Source organism: Paramormyrops kingsleyae, chromosome 3 (assembly GCF_048594095.1).
Source record: "Paramormyrops kingsleyae isolate MSU_618 chromosome 3, PKINGS_0.4, whole genome shotgun sequence".
In the NCBI taxonomy this organism is placed as follows: Eukaryota; Metazoa; Chordata; class Actinopteri; order Osteoglossiformes; family Mormyridae; genus Paramormyrops; species Paramormyrops kingsleyae.
In genome coordinates this window covers 43379249-43396206 of record NC_132799.1, presented here as the reverse complement: position 1 = coordinate 43396206, position 16958 = coordinate 43379249, and the positions used below count along the sequence as shown (strand labels likewise).

Genomic DNA, 16958 nt, shown 5'->3' with positions numbered 1-16958 from the left:
GGGGCAAACAATACATGCAACAGGTTACCCCAGACTGCAGTGTAATGTTCTGAAACAAACAATACAACATGGACACGGTAAAAATGCAAACAGGCCAATCATAATATCCTGACATGACAAAGACATGTACAGGATTAACAACACATACCTGTCCCAGTATTAGCAGGATACGCCAGAAGTTAAGCTTGGAGATACATCAGTCCCAGCATGGTCATAGCTACCAGCGTCCACGCTGATTACACGCCAACTCGGAAGTCTTAAGTAGTTCTAACAGCGCCTGCTGTTAAAACCGGAAACGGGTGGAGTCATATTTTCATCTTCATGACTCCCGCCGACTGTGGCAAGGAATATACACAATCACGGACTATAAGAATAAACACGCCGTTGCGTTGAGCACTTACGCTGTGTTCGCCGACGAGCTGAACGCGTTCTTCGCACGGTTTGAGATAAACAGCTCTCACTGCGGAGACAACAACAGTCTGATCTCGGTGAGCGAGGACAGCAGCGCGGCTCTGGTTAGCCTGGCAGAGCGCGATGTGCGCCGGGCTCTGAAGCAGGTGAGCATCAGAAAAGCAGCGGGACCAGACGGGATTTCAGGACGAGTCCTGCGATGCTGCGCTGATCAGCTGACTGGTGTTTTCACTAAGATCTTCAATGAGTCCCTAGCTCTGTCTATTGTGCCAACGTGTTTTAAACGGTCCACCACAGTTCCCGTCCCGAAGCACAACAAGCCCTCCAGCCTGAATGACTACCGCCCGGTAGCCCTAACATCTCTGGCCATGAAGGTGTTTGAAAGGCTGGTAAAGAACTTAATCTGTTCATCCATCCCAAATTCCATAGACCCATTACAGTTCGCCTACCACCCAAACAGATCCACTGAGGCGTTACCTGCAAGATCGCTATTTTTCTTTATGCTGCAATTGTTTTCATTATTACTTTGTTTAACTTGACACATCACATCTTTAAATTCTCATCCTTGCATTAGAATATAGACCAGTTAATACTGATGGTATCTCATCCTGTGTCATATGTTTTAAAATTACTACACACTGAATATTGAACTGAAGCTTGACATACAGTAAAAAAATTTAATCGCAAATCAAATCGTAATCGCAATTTCTGTCAGAAAAATGGCGATTCGATATTTTCCCCAAATCGTGCAGCCCTAGTTGGCACCACGTCCTGGGTTATTCCCTGCTTTGTGCCCATAGCTTTCAGGATAGTCTCCAGACCCCCTGTGACCCTGCACAGGAAGTTGACCATCCCCGGCCAGCCCCCAGAGTTCTGTGGAAGTTAAAAACACTTTAGTCAAACAACAGACTAACCAAATCTCAGGCTGGAGTAAGCTTCAAAAAAGGAGCTGGTCATTACCTGAACAGAAGGGGAACATAAGAAGGAGACTAGAGCTCAGCTGACAACATACAGTATATCTCTCCCGTTCCTTGCTGATGATGGGAGGTCACTGAGACGAGGTGAGACAAGTAAATAGAAAGTCAGCTGGCTCCTGCTGACACCCAACAGTGTGACACAAAACGGGTGGCATTGCCGAAGACCTCACAGCTAAATATGGAAAGAGGAGAAATATTTTTAAAATGTAAATAAAATGTGGAGCACCTATAATAAAAGCACAGCTATTAGGTGCTAATGATCCAGTTCGCACTCAAGATGCCTAAGTTTGATCAGGTCAATCCTGCTACAATGATGTAACATGGACAGGCAGGCGTAATGTACTCACTGTCTGCAGTATGAACAACATGGTCCCACACAGACAGGTGACCCCATAGAAGCGCCTCTCCAGGTTAACAAATACCTTCACTCAGATACTTATGCTCAAATGCTGTTCGCTGTCAGACTCTGCAACAAAGTCCTTGCAGCTGACCCCACACACATAGACTAACAAACACACACATCCAATACACCATGGTAGTTTCTATGTGCAATATTAGTTCTTGTCAATCCCTGTCACTCCATTGCGTGCCTGTCCATATAGATATATCCAGTGTTGTACATATATTTATATATCCACTCTGTACATATATTTATATATCCACTCTGTACATAATATACATACACTCTATTTATACATACATATATTTATCTGTTTACATATACACACATATATATATATATAAATATTTTTCAATATGCTCATCCAAATTTATGTTTCCAGATTGTTTGTATAGTGCACTTTTTATACTGTACTGTTGGTACAGTTTTTATTCTATTATTTTTAATTTTGCTACTCTTGTCTTGCACTGTCCACTTTTCTGCCGTGACGATGCAATTTTCCACTTGTGGGACTAATAAAGACAAATTTGCTGCGATCTCTGACATTTGGACATGCTTCACTAAGAACTGTGCTGAGAGTTTCACTCCAGGAGAACACATGACCATAGATGAACGGCTGTTCCCTACCAAGGTTCCTTGTCCATTCAAGCAGTATATCGTATCCAAGCCGGACAAATTTGGGATCAAGTTCTGGATGGCCGCAGATTTGGAGACCAAATATGTCTGCAATGCATCCCCTTACTTCGGAAAGGACCCCAGTCGTCAGAAGTGGGAGAGGCTGGCAGAGAACGTGGTCATGAATCTGATGGAGCCATTTTTGGATGATGAGAGAAATGTCACAACGGACAATTTCTTCACCTCACTGGCACTGTCACACAGACTGCTTCAGCGCAAAACAACGCTACTGGGCACGGTGAATAAAGTTCGGCATGAACTTCCTCCACTTGCAAAGGACACTGCACAGCGGGAGGAATTCTCCACGTCAGTGCTTTGCAAAGCCTAGCTAAGCTCAAAATAAATAAATCACAGGGCCCTGATGGCATCTTACCTATAGTTTTAAAAGAGATGAGGGATATTATTTGCCGACCTTTAACTTTAATATTCCAGAAATCGTTATCTGCGGGTGTGGTACCTTCTGATTGGAAGCATGCCAACATAACGCCCATATTCAAAAAAGGGGATAGAAGTAATCCAGCAAACTATAGGCCAATCAGTTTAACTAGCATTACTGGAAAAATAATGGAAGCTATAATTCAAGTGAAAATGGTAGATTACCTAGATGCAAATAACATTATAAAGGATAGCCAACATGGATTTAGGAGAGGTAGATCCTGCTTAACGAATCTACTTGAGTTCTTTGAGGAAGCTACAAGTGAAATTGATCACAAAAAGGCCTATGATGTGATTTACTTAGATTTCCAGAAGGCCTTTGATGTTGTCCCCCACAAACGGCTCTTGTTAAAGCTTAAAGCTGCAGGGATTTTAGGAACTGTGGCAGTTTGGATCAAAAACTGGCTAACTGACAGGAAGCAGCGAGTAGTTATTAGAGGCACAATGTCACAGTGGCCCTCCGTTCATAGTGGGGTACCGCAGGGTTCAATTTTAGGACCACTATTGTTCCTAATTTACATTAATGATATTGACACAAATACATACAGTAAATTGGTTAAATTTGCAGACGACACCAAGGTGGGTGGTGTAGCAGATACTGATCTAGCAGCAGAGAGGCTTCAAAGGGATCTGGATTTAATTAGCGAATGGGCTGATACTTGGCAGATGAAATTTAACACAGATAAATGTAAGGTAATCCATGCGGGGAGCAGAAATATAAAGTACAGATATTTTATGGGTTCCACTGAAATAAAGGTAGCTGATTACGAGAAAGATCTAGGTATGTATGTTGATGCTTCCATGTCCCACTCTCGCCAGTGTGGGGAAGCAATAAAAAAGGCCAATAGAATGTTGGGTTATATCTCTAGGTGTGTGGAGTTTAAGTCAAGGGAGGTGATGTTACACTTATATAATTCCTTGGTAAGACCCCACCTAGAATACTGTGTGCAGGTTTGGTCACCATACCTCAAGAAGGACATTGCTGCTTTAGAAAAGGTGCAACGAAGAGCTACGAGAATGATTCCTGGTCTTAGAGGAATGTCTTATGAGGAGAGGTTAGCGGAACTGAATCTGTTTAGCCTTGAGCAAAGGAGACTAAGGGGGGATATGATTCAGGTCTATAAGATTCTAATGGGTCTGGATGCTGTTCAGCCAAATGACTATTTCAATATTAGTCTAAATACTAGAACTCGTGGCCATAAGTGGAAATTAGCGGGAGAACATTTTAAAACAAATTTGAGGAAGCACTTCTTTACACAGCGTGTAGTTAGAGTATGGAATAGTCTTCCTGCTAGTGTAGTGGAAGCTAAAACCCTGGGTTCCTTTAAATCAGAGCTAGATAAGATTTTAACAACTCTGAGCTATTAGTTAAGTTCTCCCCAAACGAGCTTGATGGGCCGAATGGCCTCCTCTCGTTTGTAAATTTCTTATGTTCTTATGTTCATATGCGGGCAGTGTGGTGGCACAGCGGTTTCTGCTGCCGCCTCACAGTGAGAAGGTCCTGGGTTTGATCCCCGGGTTGAATGCCCGTTGAGGCTTTCTTTGTGGATCTTGCATGCTCTCCCCATGTTCGTGTGGGTTAGGGCTAGTTAAATCTTTGTTCCAAAAGGTCCAGTTGAATTCTGTACATTTTTTGGAAGCTGTGCAGTTGTTACCTAAGGTTATTAAGGTTATTTGTCCCAAGTTGGAGACTAATTTGCTTACTGTATTTTTTCCATTTCAATAGGTAATGTGCTGAAATAATGAAAAAGCAAAATAAACTATCTTGCCACCTGATCTTTTTGTCTTTTTATGTGATACATATAGATAACTGGTCCTTCTAAAACCAGACAAGGCTTGTTTAGTTATAGCTTAAAAACCTTCAAATTACAGGTTAAATTAAATGTTTTACAGGATAAATTGACAGTTTTCCTTTTTTTTCACAAAAATATTTAGTGATTTAACAACTTATTTTTACAGATAATCATTCAACCTTGAAAAATGTTATTAAACTTACTTAATGTGATAGAAAACTTACAAAACCTGTTGAAGTATTGTATTCCTATCAGTTAAAGTTACTGTATTTTAACAGATTTTAACCATCTTTTCTGAAAATATTTTTCACCGTTAACAGGTTTTGTCTGGCACCCCTGCTGCCAGACTTTTGACTTATTTTACAGATGTTTTTTACAGTGTGATAACACAGAGAGTTACCTAGAATAAAAGTCTGAACCTCTCAGTTTGGTGAGTAAAGAAAATCTCTTTTATTCCAGCAATTCCAACAAACGCTCCCGTCACACTCTGGCGCTCGGTACCAAGTACCCCGAGCACACAGAGCCACCAGTTGATAAAGCATAACTCCCAATTCCCTATAAGGACTTCTAAGTCCTGATTGGTCACAAAACACAAACAAATGGAGCTCAAACGTAGCGCAGTGTTCAAAACAATCTCTTCTTGCCTAAAGCCTAAGACATAACAGACCCAATATGCCTCCCCTCCTGGGCCTACCAATGTCCAATTTTTCTTCTACACTCCCCCCTTTTGAACACGCGAGATCTGCGCTGTTCACAAATAATCAGAGTCCACGGTGTAGTAGTCCTCTGGACGAAAGCGCAACGGGCAGAAGCGGGCCGGTGGCGGTTGGATGGAACACGAGTCACCAGCGGTGTTGGTGTTGCTGCTGACATTGATGACGACCGGGGGCTGAGGTCCGTAGAGCCAGGCAGGAATGGGAGGATCATCCACGTATGGAAAAGAGGGAGCCCGCAGGAACATAAGAGATTTTGCCTGGGAAGACAGAACTAGCAATATGATTAGTAGCAACACTACAAGCAAAAGCAATATACTAAAAACTAATGGTTTAATCACCCCGGATAAACCCGGAATCAGTGAGGAGAACCAATTGTCCCAGCTGTACTCAAACAGGCCATGCTCTTCATGTATCTCAGACAGCTGTTTGTGCACTGCGTCCTCTAGATCCTGCACAGCCTGAGAGGAATCAGGGATGTACGTGCAACTTTCTTTCCCCACTATAGCACCTTTCTCAGCTAATAGGAGATCCAATGCCTCAGGGTTTTGCAGAGCTACCTGCTTCACTGTGGATAATTCACCTTTAACGGCCTTTACAGTGTCAAGTGTCTGACTGGTCACTTTTTCAACTGCAGTCTGCAGGGCAGCCACCTCTGTCTGAAGGTCTGCTACACCAAGGGATGGAATAAACCCCAAACCATTGCTCAGTTCGACTAAGAGACCGTCTGCTCCGTGAATAGGCACGCAGTCAGCAGAGTAGCCATGACGGACAAAGAGCCGGAGCATGTTTGATTTAGGACTGCCATATCATGATTGGTGTACGGAATCCCGTAGATTCCACACAATTGTGACCCTCTCGGGGGCCAGTCTTGAAGGAACCACCAGGGTCGGACACGCATCTGCAGTGGACCCGATGGACCCAGGCGTCGATTCCTTCCACTTTCACTGCGTGAGGGGTCACCATCAGGACCTGGTGTGGTCCCCTCCATCTCGGCGTGGTCCATCTCTTCCCTCTCAAGTCACGAACTAACACCCAGTTCCCTGGTTCGAGCGGTGTCACAGCTTGTAACGGCTTACCGTCCGCATTCCTCCAATTGGCACGAACCTGGTCCCAGGCTGCACCTATCGCTCACCGCAGACCTGTCAGATAAGTCAGAAAATCCCCATCCACGGTCTCCAGTGTAACATATCGTGAGGGAGACAAAACACGCATCGGCCTTCCTGCATCGACCCAGGGCAGGCCTGTCGTCTCTGAAATTTTGGCCAATTTCCGTTTCAGCGTTTGATTTGCCCTCTCCACCATCCCTCTAACCTGAGTTCGCCACAGCATGTTTTGGGACTGTGGGGGGAAACCCCATGATGACACGGGGAGAATATGCAAACTGCACACATGGAACCCTGGCAGAAACTCAAACCCAGGTCCCAGAGATGTGAGGCGACAGTGCTAAGCACTGCAGCACCGTGCTACCCGCCTCTGGGAATATACTGAGGTTAATTGGAGTTACCAAGTTGACCATAGGTGTGAATGGTGCACACAGGTACGCACGTACACAGGCAGGCACTCATGCACACAGGCACGCACGTACGCAGGCATACAGGCATGCATGCACACAGAGACACACAGGCATCATCGGCGATCACTCGCAATCGAGTATGATGGTCCACCTGGGGGGTCCTTATTGTGGATCTTCAGATGGCTGAAGAGGCCAATTCTCGAACCACAAACCTTATCCCAACAGGTGGACGCCTGTGCGTGGCTTCTTTTAATGTGGGGAGACTGGGGCATAAACAGCCACCACACGGTCCTTGACAGAGACAAACCTATTATCAACGGCATGGACTCCAAGACAGCTGAAGGTCCATCTCTGCTGCAGCCTTCTTCCACCTTCACAGCCGTTGTTGTGATCCACCTGCATGCCTGGACACAATCCTCCGCCTGCTCCGCTGTTGAGGTCTTTCTTGAGTCGCGCTTTGTCTGGCACCTCCGCCTCAACCTTACCGCCAAGGGTGACCCTACCAGGAGCGTGGCTCCAGACGGTATCGCTCTCGGGATCTTTGGCACACGCAAGCCTCCCCACCACGACAAGGTGGCGACTCTCCGGAGAAGACACACACAGGCACGCACGCAGACACATACTGGCACGCACAATTGCACACAGGCAGGCACGCACACACACAGGTACGGACACACGCATGTACACAGGCACGCACACACAGGCCCACACACACGCACACACAGGCACACATGCACGCAGACAGGGACGCACGCAAGCACACAGGCATGCACAGTTACAGTTGCAACCACACACACACAGGCATACATACAGGCACTTACAGACGCACACACAGGCACGCACGCAGACACACACAGGCACGCACGCAGACACACACAGGCACGCATGCAGACACATACTTACACGCATGCAGACACATACAGGCAGGCACGCACGCACAATTGCACGCAGGCAGGCACGCACACACACACAGGCCCACGCACACTCACAGGTACGCATACAGGCAGGCACGCACACAAGCACACAGGCATGCCCAGTTACACTTGCACACACACACACAGGCACGCATGCCCACAGGTACGCATACAGGCAGGCACGCACGCAGACAGGGATGCATACAGGTACATACACAGTCAGGGACGCACGCAGACACACACAGACACACACAGGCATGCACGCAGACACATACTGGCACGCACGCACGCACAATTGCACGCAGGCAGGCACGCACGCACACAGGTACGGACACACGCATGTACACAGGCACGCACATACACAGGCCCACACACACGCACAGGCACACATGCACGCAGACAGGGACGCACGCAAGCAGACAGGGACGCACGCACGCAAGCACACAGGCATGCACAGTTTCATTTGCAACCACACACACACACAGGCATACATTCAGGCATGCACACACATGCACAAAGGCACGGACACACACACAGGCACGCACGCAGACACACACAGGCACGCATGCATACACAGGCACGCATGCAGACACATACTGGCACGCATGCAGACACATACAGGCACGCACGCACGCACAATTGCACGCAGGCAGGCACGCAATCACAGAGCACATTCACCATTCACTCACACCTACAGGCAAGATAAATTTATAGAAGTCGCGGATAAGCTTAGAAGCAGAACATCCACGGTGGTATTCTCTGGAATACTTCCCGTGCCACGTGCAAGTCAGGAAAAATTAGCTGAGATTAGGGGATTTAATTGCTTGGCTAAAATGGTGGTGTAGGAAAGAGGGGTTCAGGTTTATGGGGCACTGGAAGACCTTCTGGAACAGGTGGGACCTGTTCAAGCCGGACGGGTTGCATCTGAACCATAGGGGAACCCGTGTATTGGGGAGGCGTATGTGCAGAATAGTTGAGGAATGTTTAAACTAGGGACTGGGGGGGCAGGGAGGTCAGTTAAGAATTTATGTGGTGAGAGACGGAAAGCCCAAATAAAAATTAAAAGTAGACACTGTAAAAGGCCTACCATTAGTGGTCTGTATTTGAATGCTAGGAGTATTAGAAACAAAATTAATGACTTAGAGGCTTTAATTTCTTCAGACAATTACGACATTATAGGAATAACTGAAACATGGATGAGTGACAATGATGGTGATGAATATAATATGGATGGTTATACGTTGTTCCGTAGAGACCGGATAGGCAAGAAGGGAGGTGGTGTTGCAGTATACGTAAAAGAAAACTTGCAGGCAAGGGATCTCACTGATAAAAATAAAAATTCAGAAGCTGTATGGATCAAACTTGATGCTAAAGATTCAAATGGCCTAATTGTCGGGGTTTGTTATAGGGCACCTAATGTAGCTGTAGAGGAAAGCAGAATATTATATGATGATATCAGGATTATGAGTAATAAAAATGATGTGGTGGTTATGGGTGATTTTAATTTACCTGGGATACAGTGGGACACAGTCTCTGGCTCTTCTGTAAATGAACTTGAGATGGTGGAATTAGTACAGGATTGTTTTTTTACTCAGTTTGTTAATACTCCTACCAGGGGAGAAGCCCTTCTTGATCTCGTTTTTTGTAATAACCAGGATAGGATTGGAAAATTAGAGGTTTTAGACCCATTGTACGGTAGTGATCATAACATGGTTAAATTCGAGGTTAATTTTAGTGTCCAAAGAGCAAAGTCTAAATTAAAAGTATACAATGTTAGGAAGGCTAACTTTAATGGTATTAGACGGAAATTAGAAACTGTAAACTGGACAGAGTTAAATAGCAAAACAGTAGAAGAGGCATGGGAATTTTTCAAAAGCACATTGTTGCAAGTGCAAGAGGACTTCATACCTGTTTCCAGCAAAACTAAATCTAGGAAACGACAACCAAGGTGGTTTACTAAGGAAATTAAGAATAAAGTCAGGAGGAAAAGGGCTCTGTTCCACAACTGGAAAATAACTAATGATTTCAAAATCAAGCTGGAGTATCTAAGTCTACAGGCAGAGTTAAAAAATGACATTAGGCTATCAAAGAGGGATGTAGAAAGAAAAATGGCATTGGAGGCTAAGCATGACAGTAAAGGTTTCTTCCAATATTTTAACTCCAAGAGAGCACTAAAAGCTGAAATCACTAATTTACAGGATAGTAAGGGCCTTATAATTGATAACGAAATTGATATGGTAAATGAGTTTAATGATTATTTTTCAAGGGTGTTCACAATAGAGAACACAAGTAACTTACCACCAATTAATACGAATACAGCATCGTCTATGACCAATATATGTATAACTGAGGTTGATGTGATACTAAGCCTAGCTAAACTCAAAATAAATAAATCACAGGGGCCTGATGGCATCTTACCTTTAGTCTTGAAAGAGATGAGGGATATTATTAGCCAACCTTTGACTTTAATATTCCAGAAATCGTTATCTGCGGGTGTGGTACCATCAGATTGGAAGCATGCTAATATAACACCCATATTCAAAAAAGGGGATAGAAGTAATCTGGCAAACTATAGGCCAATCAGTTTAATGATCCTGGCCTGAGCGATTTTTTGTGTTGAAGAAAACGAGCGAAGGGAAGTGCTGTGGCATAACTGCAGAGGTGTAAAGAGTACCTGAAAACCATACTTGAGTAAGAGTACAGATACCTTACTGTATAAATTACTCCATTACAAGTTAAAAAGTCACCAATTCCAATAAGACTTGAGTAAAAGTCGTAAAGTATCCAATTTTAAAAGAACTTAAGTATTTTACTCGTACTGAATGTAGGCTCAAAGAACACCAAGAAATGTGGAAAACAAGGAACTATTTATTTATGAGGCTTTATTTCCTAATATAGACATTAAATTGAACACCTCAATGTTTCAAAATGGCAGAAGAAGAAAATAGAACAAAAAGTCAGTCTCAGTCAAACTCAAATGTTCAAAAAAAAGGTAAAACAATAAAAAAACTAATAAAAAAACAAATTCAGAGCTGACTTTAATGGTGTCTTAAGGGCAATTCTTAAGGGCAATTCTTAAGGGTATTTCAAGCAAAAATGGAGCACTCCTAGTAATAAAATAATGACTTGAATTACACCATGATAATTATCAATATCGTTTGATATGATCATGATAAAAATATTTTTGCTATATCGCACAGCCTTAATGGATGCTACCACAGTGGCTTTGCTAACTAGCTAATAACTAGTAACCCATAGGAAGCAAGCTGAACAGTCGTTTGAGCAGACAGTAATATCTGATGACGCACAAAGTCTTTAAGTGTCAAGTCTTGTTAACTACATGGAAGCTATATTATCAGCAAGAAGGTCTTTACCTAGTTACCATAGTTTTGGTAGTGAGTCGGCTAGATAGTCAGCTAACTGATGGAAACGTTTAACCAGCAGCAAAACAACCACAAACAACCATGCGGGTCCCACAGTAAAATCTTTGTGCAGTAATTGACAGTCAATAGTGTGTCTAGCAGAAACATTAACAAACAAAATAATAAATAATAGATAGCACTGTTATTACACTGGGATACTAAAGATTTTTAACTTAATGACATAACAGGTACTACAACGATTCCGTTCTGCGAGTTCGCTTTGGCTTCCGCTTTAAGACGTGTTGGACAAGGGCGTGGCTTTCGCGGTACGAATGGGCCGGGTTGGATGTGGGCGGGGTTGGATGTCCAACCCCGCCCTCCTGCAGGATGCAGCCAGACATACTTGAAGAAATTAGCCGTGGTAGATAAAGATCCTGACTTGTCGCACGCAATCACAATGTAGCGAGTAACGGTAAGCGTCCGTTCAAATGTAGTGGAGTAAAGAGTACATATATTCAGTCACAAATGTAGTGGAGTAGAGAGTAAAAGTTGCTTATATTTTTGATACTCAGTACAAGTACAAAGTAGCCAAAAAAATACTTAAGTACAGTAACGAAGTCCATTTACTCAAGTACTTTACACCACTGACACAAAGTGTAGCTTCTATCCCGAGCACAATCCACATTATTACTTAAAAGCTTATTGACCCTCTGATTCTGCTATCACTTATCAGTAATTTCAAGTAAACATTATGTGTGTTGTATTTGTATGATGAAACCAATCTTTGAGCTCAGTATGAAATAACTGAAATAAACACACAGTCATTCAAACTTGGGCACTTTTTAATTTTGTTTTGTCTTTCAATAAAAACTGCAGCATCAAATCTGATCTGCTTGCCATTCTTGCCTAAAAACAAATGCTGGGGTTATCAAAAACTATGTTATATAGCTATATTCCAGATTTATCACATCTCGGAGCTCCGAGGAACCTCCTTCCCCATACATATCCCTCTTTCCCACTATTCCCTCAAATACTGTTACATTTGTGTTTTTTCCACTCACACCCTGTCTTGATCATGCTCTGACTGCATGGCATCCATATGCATGGCAAATTATTTTACAGTCTTATCTTATATAGTAGGACATGAACATTGAATTTGATAGTTATCTTTTATTTTCACTTCTGAACACAACGCACGAACAGGAAGGAATCGTTTGCATTTGCAACCAACCCCTCCGCAAAAGCCCCAGCGGAAAACTGGCCGCGGACCGGGGTGGGAATCCCCAAGCTGGAAGGCAGTACTGCTTCATGTTCACATTAGCTAGCTAGCTAGTTAGCATGGATTCAGAATGCACTGTACTACAACTATAAAGGACGTAACGTGACACAGAAAAACAATTACTAACTGGCAATGCAGGTTAGCATTACTTTAAATGACAACTTTACCTGTTACTTACCAGAAGAGTTGCCTATACGTTAGCCGAATGACAGCAGGCAGAAGCCGGCGCATTTTTCAGTAATATACCGGAGTTAAACTTAATTACACACTTTTAACACAAACACTGGCAGCTATAAACTCATAGGACAATGGAAAGGACATTAGACAATGGAAGACTGGAAAGAGGTTGCCTGGTCAGATGAGTCTCAATTCACTGCTGCAACATCCAGATGGTAGGGCCAGAATTTAGTGTAAGCAAAATTTTATTTGCACACTTTGGGGCCCTTAGTGCCAACTGAGCAATGTTTAAATGCCACAGCCTACCTGAGTATTGTTGCTGACCATGTCCATCCCTTTATGACCACAGTGTACCCAGCTTCTAATAGCTACTGCAGCAGGGTAACGTGCCATGTCACAGAGCTCATATCATCTCAGACTGGTTTCTTGAACATGAAAATAAGTTCACTGTACTCAAATGGCCTCCACAGTCACTAGATTTCAATAAAGCACCTATGGAATGGGAGATTTGGATGGATGGATGGATTTGCAACAGAAGAGTCGCTTATACGTTAGCCGAATGACAGCAGGCAGAAACTGGCGCGTTTTTCAGTAATATACCGGAGTTAAACTTATTTACACACTTTTAACACAAACACTGGCAGCTATTAACTCATAGGTGGTAGTAAAGCTGAAATTAAAATAAGGCAACACTTATTTTGATACTTTTTTTGTTTGTTCTTTTTCTTAACCGTTCCTTCCTCCTATTCCTCTGTCTCTGCTTATTGACGTTTAGGAGAGAGTGCCAAACATAAATTAACGATGCAAGATTTTCAAACCAAGACAGACAAAGCACAAAAGAGACAACAAAGACACAAATATTGTATATATGTTTTATTGTAAAGCTCATATCCTAGCATATCTTATCCTAGCATATCTACAAACAAATTTACTTTTGTATAGCACAATATCACATTACACCGTCTCAAAGAGCTTTACAGCATCCCCACCCAAAGCCCCCAGTGAGTAAGCCATACATAGGCGACAGTGGCAAGGAAAAACTCCCTATTAGGAAGAAACCTTGGGAGGGACCAGACTCAAAGGGGGAGCCCATCCTCCAGGGGCTGGCAGGGAGAGTCAACTTATCTAACTTACCTACCTTAGCTTATCTAACTTACCTACCTTAGCTTATCTAACTGAAGTACCAACACTTAAACGACATCTCTATTAATACGCCGTCCCCGGCCGTAGCCCATTATTAATCCATTACTCCTGGCGGATTGCTGAGGCTGCCCCTGGCCCCTCTCAGGTCGCCGGTCACTGGAGCCATCGAAGTCCGTGCTTCGCCGTCCCCGGCCATAGCCCATTAGTCCAGCAGTATTCTGTTTAAAGACAAGGAGAGGTTATTGATATTGTATTGAACCTCTGTGGGTATTAAAGGTATATCCACAAGCAAGCCAGCAATAGTCCTAATTCACACTGTGGTGTACGCGAAACACCCCCCCTCCTAAGCGGCAGCATATACGATTCCATCCAGCACCCTCCCTTAGCACGCCATATTGCACGAGCCCAACTACCCATCCTAAAACAAACACACACATACATACACAAAGAAAATTAAAAAGGGCACTTCCCCATCTTCCACGAGAGCCACCCATAGGGTCTGGTCAGCTAACTGGCAGAGAGAGTGTTATGCCAAAAAAGGCATCCCTGTCGAAGAATGCATGCCTGTCTCTAAATGACCGATTGGTCACTGATCTGAAACGAGTTGAGCTACTTTGTCGAGTTAGGCTACCGTAGTGCTAATCGATAGCCCTAACCCTTACCCTAACCCACCAAACCCACCCCCCCTAAAACCCTAACCCTCAAAAAAAAAACCTAAAACCCCAACCCTAACCCCCAAAAAACCCCTAAAAGCTCAACTAGTCAGAACACCGGCATGCATTCTGCGGCAGGGATGCCTTTTTCGGCGTAATGCATGTTATACTCTAATTCAAGTGTTCTAATAGTCTCTTAACCTATAAAGCACTGAATGGCCTTGCACCAGACTACCTTAATAATCTGCTGACCACATACAATCCCCCACGCTTGCTTCGATCTCAAGGTGCGGGATATCTGTTAGTACCTAGGGTAGAAAGATCTACGGCAGGCTGCAGAGCTTTCTCCTATAGAGCTCCTCAGCTGTGGAACGGTCTTCCACCGGATGTGCGGGTTTCAGGCTCACTTTCAATGTTCAAGTCTAGACTAAAAACACACCTTTTTAGTTTAGCTTATAGGGACACTAGTTCTAGCTAGCTTCTCACTCCCAGTTAAACCTATAGTGTGAGGTGTAGAGCTGGGTGGGGATCGGTGCCATTGGCTTTGGATAAACTGAATTGACAGTGCTGTCACTCTAGCTTCACAATTGCTTGTGGGATTGGAGTGCTGACATTTCAGGGACTCCCCATGCCTGCATTCCCACCTGCCTCTCCCTCCTACTTATGCTGCCATAGCCATATCTGCCGGAGCATTGCACTTCATATTGCACTCATCTAACTTTTAGCACTGCCTATAGTCTCCCTTACTTTGACTAATTGCATTTATTTCCACCACCTTCTCCTGGGTGGTGCTACCTGGAGCCTTCAATCTATCAAGATGTCCAGCACACCCTGCAACATGTGACGTCGCCACTGCCAATGACGACCGTGCATCCAGCTCGCCGTTCTGCCAGTGTCATCTTCCTTGTACGACCCGCTCCCTGCCTTCTGGCTGCCTGGCGATTGGAGGAAGTGTTGGCACCGGCTTGTCATCTCCCCCCTACTCTGCGTTTGTGTTTCAGACTACACTGTATTTGACTCTCCCTGCCGGCCCCTGGAGGATGGGCTCCCCCTTTGAGTCTGGTCCCTCCCAAGGTTTCTTCCTTCTAGGGAGTTTTTCCTTGCCACTGTCGCCTATGGCTTACTCACTGGGGGCTTTGGGTGGGGATGCTGTAAAGCGCTTTGGGACAATGTAATGTTGTGATAATGCGCTATACAAAAATAAATTTGTTGTTGTTGTTGTCTTAATCTAGGGCTTTACCTTCGGCATGTAACACTTCCTCCGCGTCTTATCTATCCTTTCCGTTTCCTTACTTGTTATTTTAATTTTGATAATAATTTTAATTTTGATCTTGATTACTTTAATTTCGTTTCTCTCCATTTTACAGAAGACTTCAAAACGCAGTCACTCGTTAAAGCGCTGGAAAGAAGTTTGAGAAAAGAAGCACATGTGATTCAAAAGTAATCAAGCTGTTGTCACGGATGCCCATTCGTACCATAACTGACAATACGATCCTATGCAGGTCGTCGGCGACTTTCGGCCGCGATCGGCTCCTACTGACCGGTCGTAGGTCCGATTCGGCCGTAAGCAGGGTTGCCAACTCTGACGCATCTGGCGTGACACTCACGCTTTCAAACTGAAACGCTCACAGCAAGAAATCTTACGGCGAATATCTATTAATCCATTTAAACCTAAAATTGCCTACATGAAAAGCGTTGGGGCAGTTTGTAAATAGTCTGCAGGGTTTGCAAGGTAATAAAACTGTTATATACATGTAAATATATGTGTGTAGACTTGTCTCGAATTCAAAATCTCACGCCAACGCCAACTCGATCATTCGCTGTCTAAAGCTATACGCGCTGCAATGTCTTGTAGTACTTATTTTATGTGCATTCGCGCTGTTATGACAAGAAATCACTGTGCATTTTAGCTACAAATTAGCCACATAAATGTTAAAATGCAGGGTAATTTTTCGTCATAACAGCGTGGACGCACATAAAATAAATAGGCATTTGCGCTGCTATAACGAGGAATTGCCGCGCGTGTACGGGGAATGCGTAGGGGAGACCGGGTATGGTTGTAACACTTTTTGCTTTACCACCTATAACTCGATCACTGAATTTTTGAGCTAGAGATTTACATTTTTTCTATTAAGTACCTGTAGAAAAGGCTGTTAAATGAGCGGTTTGTTTAATTGTGCAGTGTTTTGAGCAGGCATTATTTCGGCCATTGGAGGCGTCACGCAGGACCCCAGGTTGGTTTTTTTCTTCTCTTCTTCGCTTTCCTTTAGGCTGGATGCAGAGTTCAACGTAGTTATACAAAGTTTTGTTGGGTTTATGGTGTAGTTGTGCGTGCATGCTGAGTAAGTATGCAGTTCATTCGTACCGCAACTATGCTTTGTAACCGGAGCAAATGTTTATTGTTTTATACGTTTGTAATTTAAAATAAACATATCGCGCTGATCGCAGTTCGCTGCGTTAATGCCGCTTAGTTTTGAGTATTGTATGTTTATTTGCGTTTTGTAATACAA

General features: G+C 43.9%; 1 long non-coding RNA gene across 1 annotated transcript; it reads right to left on the bottom strand.

Moving 5' to 3' along the window:
• Positions 1-13510: 13510 nt before the first annotated feature.
• On the bottom strand, positions 13511-16529 carry LOC140588334 (uncharacterized). The gene is made up of 2 exons (XR_011989699.1): positions 15924-16529; positions 13511-14013 (listed from the first exon to the last, which is right to left on the bottom strand). It is a non-coding gene; the product is annotated as an uncharacterized lncRNA (long non-coding RNA).
• Between the last annotated feature and the right edge of the window lie 429 nt (positions 16530-16958).